This window comes from Macaca thibetana, chromosome 1 (assembly GCF_024542745.1).
Source record: "Macaca thibetana thibetana isolate TM-01 chromosome 1, ASM2454274v1, whole genome shotgun sequence".
Classification (NCBI taxonomy): domain Eukaryota; kingdom Metazoa; phylum Chordata; class Mammalia; order Primates; family Cercopithecidae; genus Macaca; species Macaca thibetana.
This window is the reverse complement of record NC_065578.1, coordinates 55,616,874-55,632,192: the sequence shown is the minus strand read 5'-3', so window position 1 is coordinate 55,632,192 and position 15,319 is coordinate 55,616,874. Positions and strand designations below refer to the sequence as shown.

Below are 15,319 nucleotides of genomic sequence, written 5' to 3'. Positions count from 1 at the left end.
TAATTCATATATGCCAGTGGTAGCCTTGTGCTGGCCAGCAGCTAAACCTCATGCATGACATTCTCAGCCAATCACATCTGCTATTTGCAGCAACCTAGTGAATCAAAGGGACGTTGAGAATTATGCTCCCCAATTTCAGTGGAGGAGATGAAAGTGCAGAGAGTTTAACTGACTGACTTGGGACAGTCTCTTGTCTCTTGGTTTGTCAGGGCCAGCAGTGGAATCTGCCAAGGTTTGATCCTAAGTTCAATGTTCTTTCCACTATGCCTCCCACCAGAACTTTTCTTTCTCCAGATTCCCAATACGTGAATTCCCAGCAAGTAAACCTGTGACTCAGAGGAGCTGCCCAGCTATTATTCTATGGAACCCAGGGAAAGAAATCCTAGCTCAGCCACACACAGAGCAGCATCTATTGGAAATGCCTCCTTCTTGGAAATGGAGTACTGGGTCTTTGCTGGTGCTTGTATGGTGAGTCCTCACTGAACATCTGACCAGATCTGCCTCAAGTTTAGTTTCAACTCTTCTTTAGCAACTTCAGGCTTTTCCCTTGCAGGGTGGAGTGAAGATCGGCAAGAAGGGGGTGGGAATTGGGTGGGTTTGCAGAACATTAATGAATGTAATCCGTGCCTTTTCCCTGACCCAGCTTGGCTAGCAGCGCTGGATTGACATTCCACATTCCATTGTTCTCCTTCTAAGAAACAGAACTGGCTCTATTTAGCCCTAGGAATTGTCTGTGTAGGCTTGTTTAAGAGAATTTGCAAACCAGATGGATTTACTGCTTATGGCATCTCCTCTAGTCCAAGAAAAAAGTGTTATTTCTGAAGCCCATAGCACCATGTTCTGAAACACTTCCCAGCCATTGTTCACCTGTGTTCTAGTCAGTATGCTGGCTCAGGAGAACTCCCTCACTTCTTACTTATCTGTATGCACACGTCATGCACCCCAGCCCTTGTGGGTAGCCATTGGGTTTGCTATCTGATCTCTTTCTCCATCAACTACCCTTCTTTGTCAACTGATATGGTTACAGTGATGAGACTCTGGTAGCTGCTTTGTACAATCCCATTCATACCTTAGTTGGATGCACAGGAATGTCAAGAACTCAAGTCAGTCTCTGGGAATTTGGAAGTGATCTAGTGAGAGAGGCTTAGACTTCCTTTGGACTGATGGCTCTGAATGGTATAACCTTAGAAGATGCTGCTAGTCATGTTGTCTATCTGGACAGGAGGGCAGATTTGGAAACAAGTATAAGTGCAGGGGAAGGAATAAAACACACTTCACAGACAAATAGAGATGAAAGATGGAGGTAGAGACATGTTTCTGGTTCCAGAACCTACTTGAGATCCAATTATGTTCTTTGCTTTGCATTTCAGGACATACCCTTACATTCTTATGATAAAATGCTCCTTTTGGCTCACATTATTTCCACTTGGTTTCCATTAACTACAGTTAATAATCCTTTCTAACACTTTAGCCAGTGGCTCTCAAAGTGTGACCCCTGGACCACCATCATTAACTTCATTGGGGAATTTGTTAGAAATACAAATTCTCATCCTCATCTCATAGCTAACAAATCAGAACACCTGAGGGGAAAGCTCAGAACTTTGTTTTTAAAGATACCCCCAGGTATCTCAAGTTCGAGAATTGCTGGCCTAGCTGTCTCAAGTATTGGGTGGAAAGAACAAGGATGGGTCTAGGTCTCAAGTATTGGGTGGAAAGAACAAGGATGGGTCTAGATTGGAACCTCAGATCTGTGAACTAAGGATGTGCCTCTGGGCAAGTCATGTCATCTCTTGAAGACTCAGCTTTCTCAGCAGTAAAATGAAGGAAAACGATGTTTATGTTACACAGCAGCTGTAAGAAAAGCACAGGGATCTGGGCACTTGAAAAATATCAGTTTGTTTTTGTCTCTGTGGATCCTGTTCTGACATAAGAAGAGAAGTGGCATTGACTTAGGTCATTCATCATGGAGACACAACCTGAACTTTTAAAAATCAATCCATCACTTTAAGGGAATGGGTTGCTGTTTAGAGCTCATACCTAATCAGTGTACCTAGATCTCAGTTCTGGGACCAGGTTTCCTTAGGCTATCACCATAGAGTTGGGAATTAAATCCAATAAATATATAACTTGTTTTGATCTTTTAGGTTTCAATGACTTGTTTTCCTACTGTGTGATCAAAATGACATAGTCTGGTCCATAACAGAATAAAGTAAGAAAGTCAATTAGTTCATATTTGAGGAAGGAAAGCACAGGCTTCTATTTATTAATTTATTCATTCACTAATTTAGTCTTTTGTCTACTTGCCGTTTATTCATTCACCGACTTGTTCATCTACCCCACACTCAAGCTACTTCTTGCCCTAGATACCATGCTAGATACTAGGGATTTATAGATAAGACCCTGTGTTCCCTCCTTCCCTGCTAATTGTTGACAGATAACAGAATGAGCAAAGATAAGAAGATAGGAAATGGTCTTGGCATCAGAGGATTATGGTCAGGAGATCTATCTTGCTGAAGCAATGTTAGGAAGTATGAGGCATCAGAGTCAACGCTGGTCATAGAATGAAAAAGCTGTAAGAAAACATCTGCTTTGGTTTCAACAGCATACCATTCTGCAGTTAACAACAGCTGCTGTTTTGCAAGGACCTCACTTTTTTTTGTTTTTTGTTTTATTTTGGTTTTGTTTTTTTGTTTTTTGGACGGTCACGTTTGAGGTGACCCCAGGTGATGACCATCTAGCTGGTAGGTTCACTTGCCAAATACTGTTCATACTCTGTGAGGAGTGGGCTGGTGAGTGCTCACTATAAAAAAAATCCATGTGTCTGCTACTACATGATGGCTAAATCAATCCAACTCCAAGTGAACTCCTTCTGGTATCCAGAAAGTCTGGCTATTTTCTGGTTGAATCTCCACCCAATTCTTGGCTTTCATATCACTGAAATTTCAAGTTTATATGCAAGATGGGGCAAAAACATCGAACCTCTCCCCAGACGAGTCTTTAGGAAATTCATCCAACTGGATGTTTCCTCAGACATATCCTCTAGGGAAGTCTGGGGCCAGTATTTCAGATACAAAAGAGATGTGGATGGTCTGGAAGAGGACAGCTCCTTAGTGGTTGAGTGTTTCATCCTGCCTCATATTTGAAGGGTGGTTTTTCTGCTTGCGTCAATTATAAACTGCTTTAATGAGAGTCAAATTGTGTCTTTCTTATTCCCAGACTTTATATAAAAAGAAGAAAAATAATGCCTAACATGTTGTATGGGGTAGACAACACCCCTGACCTCATTTGGCCCTTGCCACTGCGCTGGAGGAGTAATTATTAACATTTCATTCTCATTTAACAGATGATGAGGTTCATTTTATCAAAGTCAAAGCATCTGAGTTTATTTTTAACTCGGGTTTCTAGACTATAGATTTTTATGTTCATTTCACTGTAACAGACTATTTTTAAGGAGAACTATTGTTACCAGTACACAGGATCACAAGGAACTTCTTGAGAGACCTTGGAAACGTGGTGACAAAATTATCCTCTGAGAGTTAAAGTTTAAGATAGGGACAGGAGGATTAGTGAGGAGACAGGATGGCTCCCAGGACGGTGAGAGTCAGCTGATCTTAATCCGACCACAGATCTTAAATCTAGTTGAAGAAAAAAGAAAAGCAGAGTCACAATGGAGGGAAATGTTGGTATTTTATCCATGCTGTGAGCTAGGAATCACATGTGGCTATCTTAATTGGGTGCTATTAGATAGTTTATTTACGTAACTCCTCTTGTGCTGATGCCTCACTCACCTGGCAGCCTTCAGAGTGTGAACGTGACATCCCACGCGCTGCAGCCCAGGGTAAGAGAATGCCTTGGCTGGGCCAATGTGAGGATTCCACGTTCGTGTGCTGGTAGCTTCTTAATCTCACTGTATAGTAATATCTGAGTAATACAGCTTCCAGGAGATTACTCTTGGTGTGTAGGAGAGACGGAACAGCTCTTGGAGTCTGATCAAGTCAGGTTTCTGAGCCTCTGGAACTGCAGGATAAATCCAAAATTTGGGTAATTTCATTAAGAAAGGGAATAAAATGTTCTTCTGGAAGACCTCTTGGAAGACTAAACCATCTACTGCTTTCTCCTGGCAGCATGTTTTCTTTGCCTGGCAGATGCAAACCTAAATTAGGGCTCACTGCTATTCCTGTAGCCTTGGCCTCGTTCTTGCTAAAGGTCAGTGGTGCAATACATCCAGACCTTATGTCAATTCCTCTCCAAAATAATTAGCTGAACACCCAATCAATTCAGGATCATCACCTAGGAAGGTGAGGAGGAAGGCAGGTTGAGAGAAACGCTGTTCCTCCCATTCAGGTGCCCAATCTTGCAACAGAGAAATAGACTCGTGCATAAGTAATTTTGATAATTTCAAGGGTTTTCTGTGTTCCTAGAATGCATCAGCCAATATAGGGAGTATTTTATATATATTATTTCATTTATTTTTAATAACCTAACCCATGAACAGATGAAAACATGAAGTCTTGAGAAGTAATTTGCTACATGTCACAGAGCTAGTAGGGCAGAATATAGATTTGACCCCCTGAGATATAAGCTGCTGGAAAGACTATAATTGAAGTCCTAAATAGATGAGCGTATAAAGCATGGGCTGAAATTGTTCTCCTAGCAATCTCCATTCATTACCTTGTTCTGCTCTGGGAGTTCATAAAAATGAGAGCCCCTAGGCAATGTGAAGAGCACTAACTCCTTCATCAGTAAAAGGGTGACTTGCACAAATTAATGGACTCCAATCTAGAGTTCTAGTCTAATATGAATTAACAGAGAAGGTCTAAGAACCGTTTTCTTTCTTTTTAAAAAAACATTAATTTCTTTTTTGAAACAAGGTGTTACTCTTTCACCCAGGCTGGAGTACAATGACATGATCATAGCTCACCGTAACCTTAAAATTTCTGGGCGTAAGGGATCCTCCAGCCTCAGCCTACTGAGTAGCTGGGACTACAGGCACGCACCACCACACTGGGATAATTTTTTTGTATTTATTTTTAGAGATGGGGTCTCGCCATGTTGTCCAGGCCATTCTCAAACTCCTGGGCTCAAGCAGTCCTCCCACCTGGGCCTCCCAAAGTTCTGGGATTACAGGCATGAGCCACTGCACCTGGAAAAACCACTTTCAATATCAAAAATTATAAAGGAAATACACCTTTATCTCAGATAGTGTTGCACACACTGCCTAAACTGTTTTAGCTAGAATTATATCAATCCAGTCTAGTTACACTGAATATCTCATTACTCATCATGAGCTCTGATTAACTGGTATCAGTTTATTGAATGTTAATAAACATATCTTGAGTACTTATCTATTATGTGTAGGGCACTGAACTGTGTTCTATGGATATAGAGACAAAAAAGATGCATTTCCCATTTCAAGAAATGTGTAGCCTAGGAAGAGGGGAGCATAGCTAAAGAAGTATTTTAAAACACTTTCTTTCAAATTATAACAATAATACATTCTCGTTGCACACAATTCAAACAGTAGGGACATATTTCTTTTTCAGGTGCTGGAGAGCCATTGAAGGATTTTATGCTAGAACCTCATGTAATAGGATTGGCCTTTGGAAAGATCTTCCCGGCTGCCATGTGGAGGCTGGCCCAGAGCTGCACCATGCGGGAAGCAGGAAGTCTCGTCTCAGAGACCAGCAAGCGGGCCATGGTGTGATTTCAGTCAGGGGTGGGGAGGGCCTGAACTAGGATCGAAGATGCTAACATGGATTTGAGCGCTCACTGGAAGGGAAAGTATGTGTTGGGTTACTGAAGAGTAGGGAAAATAATACAACTTTGACTTAAGAAATGGACTTTGCTAAACAAATCTTTTCACAAACTGGTCTCCTAGAAAGGGCTCTGAGGGCACAGCTAACCAAACAACTATCCTTTCCAGGCAAGAGTTTCCCCACCAGGTGAATGGTTTGCCATGTTTCCAATTCCAGGAACTAGCTGGAATAACACTTATGCAATGAGAATGCACGAGGCCCACCTCCAGGAGCCTGGCTGGTGGAGAACTTGGCAAGACTGGAGTCCTCTGCGGAGTGGAAACTTCTGCTGCTCTGCTTCAAGGGAACTTTCCTTGGATGGCTGACTTCAGAGGAAGTCAGAACGGGCTGCGTGGAAGGCTGCATGGGTCTGGGCCTGGAGCCACTGGCAAAGAGGAGCCGGGGATGGGTGGGAGAGCACAACAGCACTTCATGAACAAGTCTATGGTAGAGGAAGCGGAAGACACTATGTTGGTAGGAAACCCTGCTGTCTTTCCCAGGCAGTGGATAAAATGAGGGCTTAGGAGCCAAAATAGCCTGCTCTGTCACTTCAGCACTGTGTGACACTGGCAAAGTCACTTCTCTGAGACAAGAGTCCTTTTATGTAAAATGGAGATACGTGTAGTACTCACCTTTTAGGTCATTGCAAGGATAAGCTATAATGAATGAAAACTGCTCGTACTTTGCTCAGCACCTTCTAGAAAGTCAGTAAGTGGTAGTTACTGATTGAAGAGTCTTAACTCTCTAACAAATACAGCTCCCAGATGGTTGGGGAGGTGGAAGGAAGGTAGAAGGCCAACTATCAAATAAAAGGACAAGTAAAGAATACGCTTATAACAATAGAGCCATGCTCACTTTATGCATCTAGGGATCTAGGGTGAATAGAGTTTCTGAATATTTCCAAACCAAATCATTCTTAAAACCTCAAGGAGGTTTCTTATTTACAGGTGAGTCTTTTTGTAAAACTGATGCTACTACTGATGATAATACAGTGCTACCAAATCACCAGAGGCTCTTAGAGGAAAGAGATTATTTGCATATCTTCAGAAACTCTTTGGCACTCTTTCTTTCTTATTAAATAGAATTGTTTTTTGAATCCCATATTGGTGTAGTTCTTTATAGATTACCTTGAACTTTTGAGTATATTATCTCATTTGTTCTTTGAGCAATCTAGAATTGCAGATTAAGGTTAGATTCCAGCCCTTGCTTTATAGGTGAGGAAACTGAGGCTCAGAGGGCTAACATGGTTTGCTTAAATAACTCAGCTAGGAAGGAGTGGATTTAGAATCCAAGCCCAGGTCCTCTGACCCTCAATCCAGTGCTTGTTCCTCTCTTCAACTGTTAGCTCTTTCTAGGGACCTGATGGGCTCCCTCTTTTGTGCACACATGTAAAAGGCACGGCATGGAGGACATGCGGGGGTGGCCAGGAGGTAGGAGTTCACCACTGAGTGTGGATGTTTTGTGACAAATGCAAGTATGTAGGATACATGCTCAGACAAGGAGGCTCCCTTTGCTTGCTCTCCACCCTGGCTATGTGGGAGAGAATTCTGGATCACAACCACTACCCTTAGAATACTAAAAACACATTCTTCAGGCAACAGCCTAAAAGTCCTCCCACCCAACTCATCACAGAATTGTTGGTCTTAGACAAAGAGTTCTTGCAAGAATTAATCAGAACATTCCTCACAAGCCTCCTCTGCTAACTTCATGCTATGTGCTGCCTCTCATCAGCGTCCCATGCCGTTAGGTAGGAGCATCCGGGGGACGCAAACGCTACTGCCCCCATGCCATTCAGAAGCGGGACTCGCTTATCCATCAAGGTGGCGCCCAGTGCTAATTTAGGAAATTATAGATGATCAGTTCTCAAATTTTTGTGATTGGGTAGCTGGGAAATTCACTCTTACTTTATAAGGCTAAAAAGGACTAAAAAGTTTTCCCACTGGATCTCACCACTGGGTTCTTTCCCAATGGCCCTCCCATTCCTTCACAAGAAGAATGGTCTAGCTTTGAATTCTGGTGCTTTTTATTCTCAAGGAAGTGGGGTTACTTGATTGAGGGTGAACACGGCTCTCTGAGAAGATGACATCTGAGCTGAGACTTGAGGAAAAAGAAGGAGCTAGCATGTGAATAGCCGAGGGAAGTATGTTCCAGGAATGGGGAACAGGGGCTGCCAAGGCCTTGAGGAGGGTGCGAGTTTGGAGTGCTCAAGGAACAGGAGAAAGTTACTATAGCTGGTCCCTAGTATGTGCTAGGGGAGTGTGGTCTCTAATGAGCCTGGAGGGGCATGTTGGAGGGCTTTCGTTGGCTCACTTGCTAAGTGCGGAGAGCCTCCTTCTCACTAAGATAGACAAACAGAAGAACTTTGCAAACTGAGAAGCGCTTTTCTAAGTCTATGTTGTATTCTCATGGTACCATTTCCCCAAGGACTCATGGAATACCCAGATACAAGCATGACTGTGGCTTCTTTATTTTCCCGATTTCCCTGTAGCCCAGCAGGCAAGGAAGCCAGAGCAGAGCTAGACCAAAAACTTCTGATTTAGCCAGAACCCCTTTCCTGTGGTCATGAGATAATGAAGATGGACGGCTTGAGAGAGGAGTACAGACAAGGATGTAGCCACTGCCATCTCCCCACAACATTGTCTTAGAAGTGAAAGAGCCAGAGGAAGGGGCTAAGAGAGCTCACCCAGACCCACGACCCCACACCAGGCCCCAAACCGTCTGCAGATGGTCACAGTCCCATCTTTTCAGCATTCCCTGGCACAATGTGTCCTCTGGCCAGTGCACAGCTTCCTTAGCTGTGTCCAGTTTTTTAGAAACACCAAAGATTCCTTTTCCAGCAATTAGGAATGACAGAAGGGAACACCTAAACTGTATTTCTCTTGTAGTTAAGGCCGACTAGGGACTGTGTTATCTAAGATGAAAAATACTACTGGTTTGCTTTGCCCTTTTCCCTAGAGCTTATAGTGAAGTAATCTTTTTTGAGCCCTGGCTCACAGGCTGGTGCATGGATCGCACTTAATAATTAAAGGTACATTTTGGAAACACGCTAAGCATCTGCCCTGAGGTCTCTCTGAGCCTAGTCCTGTCCCCAGCACTGCCTTAAAGGGGAAACTCACTGTTTGCTTCCGTTTCATGGGTTGGATCTGAGCTACTTGCTATGACCCATTCTGTGCTGTTTTCCATACTACTTTTGTTTCACGCTGCTTCCAAATCCATTGCTTCCGTTTCAATTTCTGGACTTACCCTGCCCTTTGACCCTGAAAATCATCTTTATTTTGTTTGCCACCCCTGGGGTTTCCTGTCAACCCTGAATCTGGTCTCTTTGGTTTGGCCTGTGGCTGGGACCCAACCAGCCTCAGCACTCCCCTGACCCCAGAGATATCTCACTGGGTCTGGCAAGACCCAGGAGCTGTAACTAAGGTAAAGAATAGTACACTTAGCACAACAACCTCCAGGTTCATCCACGTTCTCAAAAACGACAGGATTTCCTTCTGTTTTTTTTTTTTTTTTTTTTTTTTTTTTAGGCTGAATAGTTTACCATTGTGTACATATACCACACTTTCTTCATCCATTTATTTATTGATGGCCACTTAGGTTGTTTCCATATCTCGGCTTTTGTGAATAACGCTGCATGCTAAAAAGGAGTAGATTTTAAATGTTCTCACCACAAAGAAGGGGTAAGTATGTGAGGTGATGGCTACGTTAACTAGCCTGATTTGATCATTCTGCAATGTGAAATGTGAAAATGTATCAAACATCACGCTGTATTCCATACATATTTACAATTATTTGTAAATTAAAAAAAAAATAAAAGAACAAAACAATTGGCCACTCAGTCTGCTCCATTCAATTCACACTCCAGGGTGTAGTGTCTTCCTCAAGCTCTAAGGAGATCTGTCTACACAACATCCAGGTATACTTTCTGACATTTCCAGGGTACCCAGCACTGTGCTAGGCTAGGGTTTCAAGGAAAAGGGGGTAGGCTTGTCCTCCCTTCTTTAATTCCTGCCTCCTTTTCCCTCCCTCCCTCCCTTTCATCCTCCCTCCCTCCCTCCCTCCCTCCCTCCCTCCCTCCCTCCCTCCCTCCCTCCCTCCCTCCCTTCCTTCCTTCCTTCCTTCCTTCCTTCCTTCCTTCCTTCCTTCCTTCCTTCCTTCCTTCCTTCCTTCCTTCCTTCCTTCCTTCCTTCCTTCCTTCTTTCTCTTCCAGTAATATAATCTGCCCCACTTCTCTAGGTTGTGCCCATGGAGGAATTCACTAGGAGACTAAATTCCACTTTCAGGCTGCCTGCAAAACCCCCACTGCTGTCAGGGAGATTTCTGGGCCTTTAATGAGGGGAGAATTTGATCCTAAGACTTCTTGTTAAGATAAAGACCTGGCTGGTTTATTAACTCTATCCAGCTGGGGTACAGACTCACAGAGAAATAATTACACATTCTCTGCCTAAGAAAGTCAGGGTCTCAGAGAAAACCCGGCCTGGATCTGGTGGGAAAGGGGAGAAGGATTATTCCTTACCCATGTACCAAGAATCATTTCTTGAGAGCCTAAAGCTGGTGGGCCTTTTCCTCTCCAGAAGAGCTTTCTTTCTCTCCTCTCCACATATCTGGATCTAATCTTAAAGTGCATCCTAGAATATCAGAGTTCATTCATTCAACAAATATTTATTGGATACCTACTGTGTGCCAGAGACTTTGCTAAGCTTTGGGTGGGGATGTGAGTACTTAGAGGACCTCCTGGTCATTAATACCAGGTTATGTAGGAAGAGATTGGGGCCCCAATGGAAGAAGTCACATATCTGGGACAACAGGTTTAGTGAGGATGTGGGCCCACTCTCACTCCCATAAAATGCTTCCCCTCCACCCTCCCTGTTTTCTCCTGGGAGTTTGACTGTCCTTAGGGCACCTCCGAGTTTTAGCTGTGGGATTGCAAGTTTCCTGAAGGTGGAAGCATGCCTGTTACCTCTTGGCTGGCCTTTCAAGCCACTCAGGAATCTCAGTACCTGCACTGACTCATTCAAAAATGTTTGAATATGTATTCAAACACAAATTTTTAGTTCAAGGGCTTAATGCCTGGAAGTTAGTAATAATTTAATGTTTGAATAATTCATAGTAACTGATACTAATAACAATAACTAAATTCATAGTAACTGATATTAATAACAATAACTAATCTTTACTTAGCCTTCTAGTATGAAAAATATTTTCACACATATCTGCACATTTGCTCTCATGGTTTCCTTGGCATTAAGTATTATTATTTTTTGTTAAGGTGAGGAACTTGAGACTCAGAAAGGACTTTCTTAAATTCTTTCAGCAAATAATGGAATGGAGACTCGAATACTGAGTGTCAACATTGTGACCATCCTATTGTATTGTACTGTTGTGCACAAATAAAACCCCAAAAGTGTGATGCAAGTGTGCAGGTAAACCATCTATTAAAATAGTTGGAATTTGATGAAAGAGATCATGCAAGAGGAAGGATGTAAATTGTCTTAGAGATTCCTGTACTCATGTGTTTATGGCAGCACTGTTCACAATAGCAAATATATGGAATCAATCTAAGTGTCCACCAATGGATGATTGGATAAAGAAAACGTGGTATACATACACAGTAGAACACTATTCAACCATAAAAATGAATAAAATTATATCTTTCACAGCAACACAGATGGAACTGGAGGCCATTATATTAAGTGAAACAAATCAGACACAGAAAGACAAATACCACATGTTCTCATTTGTAAGTAGGAGATAAATAATGTAGACACATGGACATAGAGTGTGGAATGATGGACACTGGAGACTGGGAAGGGTCTGAAGGTGGGAGGAGGGTGGATGATGAGAAATTACTTAATGGGTACTGATATGGTTTGGCTCTGTGTCCCCACCCAAATCTTACCTTGAATTGTAATAATCCCCACATGTCATGGGAGGGACCTGGTAGGAGGTAATTGAATCATGGGGTTGGTTTTCCCCATGCTGTTCTCATGGTAGTGAATAAGTCTCACAAGATCTGATAGTTTTAAAGGGGAGTTCCCCTGCGTATGCCCTCTTGCCTGTCACCATATAAGATTTGACTTTGCTCCTCCTTTGCCTTCCACCGTGAATGTGAGGCCTCCCCAGTCATGTGGAACTGCAAGTTAATTAAACCTCTTTCTTTTATAAATTACCCAGTCTTGGGTATGTCTTTATAAGCAGCGTGAGAACAGACTAAGAAATGTATAATCTACATTACTGGAGTGATGAATAGCCTAAAGGCCCTGACTTGACCACTACATGATCTATGCATGTAACAAAATTGCACTTGTGCCCCATAAATTTATACAAACAAAAATTAAAATAAAACACAGTGAGATACCATTGCACCCTAGCATGATTAAAAATAAAAAGACAAATCATACCAAGGGTTGGCAGAGATGTGGAACCTGGAATTTCCATGCATTGCTAGTGCTAGTGGAGAATGGTATAGCACTTTGGACACCATTTTTCAGTTTCTTTGAGAATTAAACATACACTTACCATAGGACCTAGCAATTCTAGTCCAGAGCTTTTACTCCGGAGAAAAATGAAAGCATAGAAAAATGAAATAATACCTGTGTATGAGTACTCATGGCAGCTTTACTCACAATAGCTCAAAAGTGGAAACAATCCAAATGCCCATCACTTGGTGATTGGTTAAATACATTGCAGCGCATCCATACAATGGGAAAGTTGGCCTTTTAATTAAATGGTGCTGGAACAATTGCATAACAATTTCAATGTGATAAAAAGGAAGGAACTGCTGATACTTGTAACAGCTTTGATGAATCACAAAAACTTGATGCTAAGGGAAGGCAACCAGATACAAAATGATTCTAATAATGATGAACTTCTGGAAAAGGTAAAACTATAGCAGTTGAAATTGGTAAATGGTTGCCTGGGGCTGGCTATAGTAAGGAATTCACTGTAAGGGAGTATCGATGTTACTTTTGGGGGAGGGGAAAGTGCATTACATCTTGTTTGTGTTGGCGGTTACATTATCGTACGTATTTGTCAAAACTCATTGAATTGTGTATAAAATTGGTGAATTTTACTGCATTAAATTATATGTCATAAAGCTAATTTTAAAATAAATAAATTGTCTTAGAAGGAGGAACAGTGTTCAGAAGAGAGGTTAATAATTAAATATGTATGTGCCTGTATGTGTGTGTGTGCGTGCATGCTCATGTGTGTAGAGGGGAAAGGTGTGCGCGTGTGTGTGTGTGTGTGTGTGTGTGTGTGTGTGTGGTTAGGCCATTCCAGAAGGAGGCAATAACCTAAGTGGGCCTTGGATGAAGCATGGTATGTTTATTGAATGATGAGTTTGAAGTCCTAAGCTGGAAGGTGTATTCATGAGGCAGGCCAGTGAGCAGGAAGGAGGAAGGAGACAGGCCCAGGGTGGTTTGTGTGGGGAGGATAGGATCCAAATCTCCATTTGGTAATTTACTAGCTGTATGACTTTGGGCAAGTTATTTATCTCAGCTTGTTTCCTCTTCTTTAAAATGAGCATAATACTTAGCTACTCCAAGGTGGTTGCAAGGATTAAATATCACTATGCATGTCAACAACATAGTTGGCCCATTCCCAGATGATTTTAGGTGTTCAAGATAAATTAGTACTCGCTCTTCAACCATAAAAGGGGCTTTGTGATACAAAGTCTATAAGGAAGCTTAGCACCAGTCATGAAGCATAAAGGAGTGTGAATAGTTTCCCCAAACTGGAGAGGTTGGTGGTTTGTGAAACATAAACAAATAATTTTTTTGTGTTCACTTTCGTTTGTTCCTTTGTTTTAGAAAATTGTGGTCAAGATAGGTAATAAATCAGAGTCTGGAGGCAGACCAGGCTGGGGGTACTTAAAGGACATATGTGAGAAGAGAAAAATTCTTGTGATGTAGTAGAAGAAGAATGAAGGGGAAAGGTAGGGATAGGGCATGAAACAACAACCATCAACATTTACTGAGTATTTCCTATGTGCCAGGCATTGTTCTAAACGCTTTAAAGCCTGAACTCATTTAACATATCAGATGAATTAGCTTGTTCAGTACTCACATCGCACCTGAGGTGGAAGTTGCTCTTATCCGTATTTGGAAGTAAGGAAACTGAGGCACAGCCAGGTGAAGGTGCAAAGAATGTATGCACTAACCCAATTCACTTTTAAAATGGATTTTAAAAGTTCTTAAAGAAACATGCTCTCATTATAGAAAATTCGAAAAAGATTTCCATCTCCACTGCTCTCTTGTGTTCAATGTATGTTGGTGTGTTTTCTTTGAGAGTGTTTTAGATGATTCTACTCTCTACTTATATGTAATTGCAATCATGGTGTACATTCATATATATCAGGAGCATATTGCTTCTTGCCTTCATGACTATAGTTTTAAATGGTGGTTTAATATTTCATTAAGTGGGTATACTAGAACTAGTTTTTTCTGCTCATGTGAACACCTTGGGACATGAATCTTTGACAGCCACTCTTATTATGTTTTAAGGATGCATTTCCTGAAGTTGAATTACTGAATGAATTAGAATGGCCAATTTCATGGCTCTTCATTCATATTGCCAATTTGCTTTTCCCACAGGTTGAACACATTTATAGTATCCTGAACAATGTAGGAGGCTATCAATTTGATTACATCCTTGCCAGCATTGTGTGTTTTTATTTTTAGTTTTTGTGAAATTTATTAGGGAAATATGGTAGACTGTGTGAATTTTAATTTGCATCTTTTTACTTATTATTGGGACTGCTCATTTTCTTTCACATGTGTTCCCTTTTTCATGATTTAATAAACTTTTTGGTGAGTGTAATTTTTTCAAAACAAACATTTGCATGTTAGGATAAATGAAGTACATAATTGGGCGAAGAGGGGGTAAAGTTGGAGAACCAGGAGATTTTGAGTCTAGAAAACTGGAAGAAAGGCCAGCCCCAGCCTTAACAAACAGAGGGGAGGCAGGAGTCATTGGTGGAATACTTGGAACCTGTTTCAATGCTGTCCAGAAAGTGGTAAGCCTTGCTATCCTCTGGATAATATCTTCTTTTTCCTTTTTATTAAACAAATAAAATATGTTCATTGCAGGAAAAAAAATAAAAATAAGGACAAAGAAATAAAAATCAGCCATATTTCTACCATTCAAAGACAATCCTTTAACATTTCATTATATACTCTCTCCCTCTTTGTATAGAAAACATAACACACATACACCTCTATATAATAGTGTCTCTTTTGAGCTTTTGTCTCTTAGCCATGAAGTTCTTGCTCTTCCTTCCTTCCCTTTCCCTGTCATTCTCTCTCACAGCTCAAATGCCTTTGATCTTGCAGTTGTTTGCACTTCCTTATTCAGAATTGCTTAAGAGACTTGAGACCTCAGGTCACATCTTCAAGGTCCTATGGGAGTTCATATGGAATCTGAACCAAGCCACACAGTTGGCCACAGTTATTTCTGTGTCTTTTTTTAAACCTGATTCTATTTGTTATCAAGTGCTTCTGACTGGCAGAGGGCAACTTGGCTAGATC

General features: G+C 41.6%; 1 long non-coding RNA gene across 1 annotated transcript in view; it reads left to right on the top strand.

Moving 5' to 3' along the window:
• Positions 1-9,623, top strand: part of LOC126932791 (uncharacterized) — a 91,991-nt gene extending 82,368 nt beyond the window's left edge. Inside the window, exons 6-7 of the long non-coding RNA XR_007718325.1 lie at positions 295-468; positions 5,544-9,623. This is a non-coding gene — a long non-coding RNA (uncharacterized LOC126932791). The remainder of the gene's footprint in view (positions 1-294; positions 469-5,543) is intronic.
• Positions 9,624-15,319: the final 5,696 nt, after the last annotated feature.